The sequence below is a fragment of the Herpailurus yagouaroundi genome, unplaced genomic scaffold (genome assembly GCF_014898765.1).
Source record: "Herpailurus yagouaroundi ecotype Mexico unplaced genomic scaffold, PumYag 186, whole genome shotgun sequence".
NCBI classification, from domain to species: Eukaryota; Metazoa; Chordata; class Mammalia; order Carnivora; family Felidae; genus Herpailurus; species Herpailurus yagouaroundi.
The window spans coordinates 36,607,710-36,613,761 of NW_024412417.1; positions in this window are offsets into that span (position 1 = coordinate 36,607,710).

A 6,052-nucleotide genomic window follows, 5' to 3' on the forward strand; every position below is an offset into this window, starting at 1 on the left:
TAGTGTGGAAACGGTGGACAAATGCACATTCCAGGGACAGGGGAATAGATGAGGAGCCTCTGACTGCCCTGGGACCAGTGATGGTCACTTCCTCTTGATGACCTCTAATATTAGGTGTGTAAATTTTATTATTACCTTTTTCTCTTTTTTCCTTGTCTGTACCATGAGCATGATACTGCCCATTAGAGTTGTCTTTTGTTACAATTAAATGTGTAATATATGTTGGGGATAATTAAGTATGCAGTAAATGATAATAGTTACCAATATCCCAGCATGGTATAGTCTCCGCGAAGAGTTGTTTTTTACATGGTCGTAAGTCAGAATCTCAGACTTTCCAATCAGCAGCATTTGACCTATGAGAATTATATAACTTCTATGTGGCTGAATTTTTCCATCTGAAAGTGGAGATCGTATATTTTAAAGCATCTGAAATGTAAGATCTGTTTGACAAATATCACTTTCCTCCTGTGAATCTTTCATGAAATTATTTATTCAGATAAATTTTGAAACTATGTGTCTTTAACCCATGTTAAGTCCTCTACTTTTGTGTCCCTTGGGGGTCTCTCTCTTGCTTCCATCTGAGTAGAGAAAGTCAGAGAATCACATTTTATCCCAGTGGGACTATTGTCTAGAGGTCTATAACCCTTGTTCAGGGAATCCACAATGAGCAAACCAATAATAGTGTTAGTGGAGGGGACTACATGTTTTGCTTTGGAGTCCACTCTTCCTCTGTTCTGTCTCATGAATATATCCATGAACTTGCAGAGGGCTCACATATTCTTTTCTAAAGAACTTAGTTGCTTTAAAACTGTAGAAAATATGCATGATTCTGTGTGTGTGTGCATGTGTGTGTGTGTGTGTGTGTGTGTGTGTGTACGTGTGTGTGTTATGCATGTGTGAGGATCTTGCATGTGATGATGGTGATTAGGAGAAATAAGGGACAGAATATAGTTCTGGTCTAATCTTGATTTTGTTTCAGCATAGTATGTGGGCTTCTGTTGATCCCAAGATGGCCCCTACAATGTATGAGCTGCCCAAGGAGAAACTCTCCCTTTCTCTAACCTGCCATCTCCTACACCTCTTACTGCGTTTTGCACTTAATTCCTCTCCCCACCTAACGGGATATCAAGACCCTTCACCTCCAAATTTTTTAAAGATCAACGAAATGCCACCTTTATCTTAATGCCTTAATACTTTAGTTTTGAAGATAAATATTCAGTCTCTAATCTGAATTATGATTATATACTTACTTCGTTTACTCTACTAGATTGCAAGTTTTTGAAGATAGGAACCTTGCCTGATTCAGTTCTTTATTGATCGCACAGCTCAAAAAATACTCAATTAAAAAATAAATTAAGGGGCACCTGGGTGGCTCAGTCGGTTAAGCATCCGACTTCACCCGGGTCACGATCTCGCGGTCCGTGAGTTCGAGCCCCGCATCAGGCTCTGGGCTGATGGCTCAGAGCCTGGAGCCTGCTTCCAATTCTGTGTCTCCCTCTTTCCCTGCCCTTCCACCATTCATGCTCTGTCTCTCTCTGTCTCAAAAATAAATAAACGTTAAAAAAGAAAAAAAAGAAAAAAAAGAAAAAAAAATAAATTAAAATTCATTGAGTAAAGCAATGTTTCTGGGAAAGCAAGAAAAAGAAACAGTTACCTTACGATAAAATGAGAAATAGGGCTAAAAATAAATCTCACGATCAACTCTGATCAAAAAATGGTACCAACCTGTAGGGTAACTGTTGGTTTATAATATCTCCACCTATCACTGGAGTGGGAGTTTATGTTCTTGGGATGAAGTGGTGCTGGAGGGGAAATGGTGTCGCCTGTCCTTCATCCCCAAGGACTATATATGGAAGGTTGTCAGTCACTATGTGTTTAAGGAGTGAATGAATGTCAGAGTGTTGTTCCTCTCAGCCAAGAACCAGCTAGAGAAGAGAGTAGGAATGCTCTCAATCCCAGGTAAACAGCAGCATCCTATCTCCCAAGGTTTTACTGAGACATGAGGTGCTTCGCTCTAGTCCAGAAGCGGTGAACTTTGGTCTCCTTCCCATATCCTTAATCTTCTTTTGCTCAAAAGCAGTAAGGCCCAGACAGCTAGCCAGAATTAAGATTCCAGTCTTAGTCTTCAAGACTAAAATCTGATTAAGTCGGGGATGCCTGGGTGGGTTAGTGGTGAAGTGTCTGACTCTTGATTTTGGCTCAGGTCATGATCTTGGGGTTTGTGAGGTCAAGCCCCACGTCGGGCTCCATGCTGACAGCACAGATTCTGCTTGGAATTCTCTCTCTATCCCTCTCTCTCTGCCCCTCCCCCACTCGCACAAGCACACGTTCTCTCTCTTTTGAAATAAATCAATAAACATTTAAAAAAAAACTGATTAAGTCAGTATGGTATCATAAAAAGCTTTTGGGGATTAAAATATCTAACCCCAACTCTGTTTCGGACTTGCTGAGTGACCCTGAACAAGTCATTTTCCTTCCCTGATTCTCTGCGTCTTGTTTGTAAAATAAAGTTTTTTGGCAGAGATATTAAGTTTCTTTCTGGACAGTAAAATAAGACAGTTTGCAAGGTAATTAGAGAATAATTAAGCTCTCTGGAATAAAATTATCAATAGAAAAAAATGATAATTCTTGGAAACAATTACCTTCAGTGAAGCAGTGTGTTCGGCACAACCCTCACGAGTTCAGGAAAATGGCTTTTACATTTAGATACACTCTGACACTAATTTACGACACTATAGAAAGATAGCATCTGTTGAAGTTTGGGGGAAAATCAAAATTGGTACTTGTTTTCAATGGCAGGAAAATATGATCATGGTAATTATGGCATAATTATGCTGCCCTAAATCTAATTTTAGCATCTGGGTATAAGAAAGAATGGAAAACCGATATAAAGGAAGGGGAAAACACACCAACTTTCCTAAGGACAGTAGAGCCATAAGAAATAACAGGATTGGTTTATAAAAACACAAATCATTATCCACAAACCTGATTGTAACCACACACACCCCCAAAATTTTCTTTTGTGAGAAATATCCAATTTTCAGACCAAAAAAAAAAAAAAAAGATGATGATGAATAATTCTTTAAAAATTCAATTGGAGAGGCCCACTGCTGTTGGTTAGAGCCAAGTTGGACCCAGGAGACATTTTTCTCCATACTTTTACTGAGTGTGGTCCTGAGCTGAAGTCAAAAGTCAGACGCTCAATCAACTGAGTCACCCTGCTGTCCCAAGAGCAATTTCCTGATGCTCAGAATTGATTGACATGTGAGCCAAAGGAGGAAGTTTTGGGGAAGGAAAAGAAATAGCCAACAGAACATGGACCTCAACCCTTAATCCTCTGCTTCTTTTTTAGGTCACTTATTCTTGGGCCATATTCTTGGGCTCTCCTTATTACCTGCAAATTGGAATAATGATACTTATTCATTCATAAGGTTATTATAAGGAATGATGATAATGTGTGTAAAGCACCCATCAGTGTTAGGCAAGTACTAGATGTTCATTAATGAAATATTTGGTCTCTTCCCAATTAAGAGGGTTTTTCACAGTATAGTCTTCTAAACAGCTGCCTGCATCAGAATCACTTGGTCTGCTTCTTAAAAGTGGGGCTGGCTCGGGGCGCCTGGGTGGCACAGTCAGTTAAGCGTCCGACTTCAGCCAGGTCACGATCTCGCGGTCCGTGAGTTCGAGCCCCGCGTCAAGCTCTGGGCTGATGGCTCAGAGCCTGGAGCCTGTTTCCGATTCTGTGTTGTCTCCCTCTCTCTCTGCCCCTCCCCCGTTCATGCTCTGTCTCTCTCTGTCCCAAAAATAAATAAACGTTGAAAAAAAAAATTAAAAAAGTGGGGCTGGCTTTTAAAATAGGAGAGCACCTTACCTGGTTTCTCTTGGAACTCTGGACTTTCACAGGTAGATGCCTTCTAGATGACCTTTTTCTTATATTTTCCAGGATAAAAATCAATGTACTTATCACCAGTATTGGAATGTTTCCATCAATTTCCAGTCATCCTTTTGATGACATTCAGTATTCATACAAATGTGGATGATCAGAGACACCGATAACCCACTCCCCTCCCATAGCTGGCCTGGGAAGACATTTTCATACTTACTCATTACCCAGAGTAAAGGGCTCAGACGAGTTTTGAGAATTCAGAGTTCTTCAGGCAAAAATGATAAAACTAAGTTTAAAGGTCAAATGAAGAGACTGCGGAGAATTGTTAATTTTTTTCTACTCTATTGCCAGCCCGGTGGCCTCAGTGTTTGGGATCCTTCATATCTTTATTATAAATGATTGCACATTCTTGTGATGAGAAAACATTTTTTTTTGAAACCAAACCGATAAAAACCTATACATGATTTCAAATACTCATAGGGGCATACATAAAAGCAATTGCATTGATGCAAATTAGTTCATGAAAAAAAATCCAAGCTCTTAACAATATTTGTAATTTAGGGTTTTTTTGGTTTTTGGTTTTTTGTTTTTTTATTTTTATTTTTTGTCTTGAGCTAGTGATTCCAGTTTGAACAAAAAAAAATGTTTTTAAAAACGTCTTTCTTCTTTTCTTCTCCTCCACCCACCCAATAGGTTGGCTTTGTGGGTTTTCCTTCCTTTCACTCATCATGAGATGACCCTGTACAACAGAGCCAGAGATGTAAAACAGGGTGTAGTTTTAAATCTTACAAATTTTTTCCACATCTGCTTCAGGCTGCTTTCCCCGCTTCAGGCTGATGTCTTTACCCTCAAGCATAAGTGATTGTAACATCAAAAATTATGAGGAGAGGGTTAAGAAATGATGTTATTTCGGGGCAAAAGTGATTCTTGATTTTTAAGAAGATTTTAATGTACACAAGTTTCCCAAAAGGGCCAGGAAGTGTCATGAGGTTTCAACCCTCCTGAAATTGGATGATCTTCTTTTCTTTGTCAAGTAACATTCTCAACCTCAGTGGTAAAAATTCACTTCCGGAAATGCTGTCTGATTTGGATACAGATGCCAGGAGTCTGAAAGAGGGTAACTGGCTGTGGGGTCCATCCACAACAGACCTAATTAAAGAAGGGATTGGATTCCCTCCTTTATTCTGCTCTGAAGGTCATTTGCTGGCTCCCACTCACTGAAAATTTGGCTTTTCTCTCAGTGCCAAAGTATTTAAAGGTTCCTTTTAAAGGAAAAAGATTTTTCCCAGTCCTAAACAAGGCCACTGGCCTTTACTTGGGTTCCATTCAAGCCAAATTTACATTTTACTGTCAGAAACTACACACAAGGCCAAACTACAAAATTGAGTCTTGTTAACCCATCTTCTGCCTTGAGTTGCTTATGTACGATGAGATTCCGAAGCCCTGAATCATTTATGTTCTTTATTTGCTTCTAGTCTGTCCTGTCTTAGTCATTTTTCATGCTTTTATTTCATTGTCCCTTCATTCAGCAAAAATTCACTGACCCACCTTGCAAGACATAGTGTTTGGGCTACTGATAGTCATGGTAGTGAGGCGATGGTAATTTGGTGACAATGATGGTGGTGTCAATGACGAATATTTGGATAGCACTTCAGTTGATTGTGTCCCATTTATGGCATCATTTTATCCTCACCGTGGCCTGTGCTTTTGGTTGTTCACGCTCATCGTCTCCACTTCACGGATAAGAAAAATTTTCTAAGTCACGCAAGAATTGAGTGGAGCGAAGATTTCAACTCACATCTCTTACTCCAATTGCTATGTTGTTTCACTACATGAAAAGGGTCATTTTAGTGAAAAAGCGCTCGTTCCTGTCCTCAAGAAGGTTGTAGCCAAAAAAAGATAGCAAAACCTGCACAGGAATAATTGTGACTCTTCGAGAAAAGACAGTGATGGAAATCAGCTGTATCTTAAATGTCAACAAACATTCGTTATATTCTGTTATGCTTCTATGTTATTCTTAATGTTTACTTTTTCGTCTCACAAAGATAACCGTTGTCTGTATTTCAGGAAATAGTTTAGTCTTACTCCACAATTTTCATGTTTTCTCTCCTCCTCACATTTTAATTCATGACTAAAGCCACTGTGCTGTGTGAATCCATTTCTCGC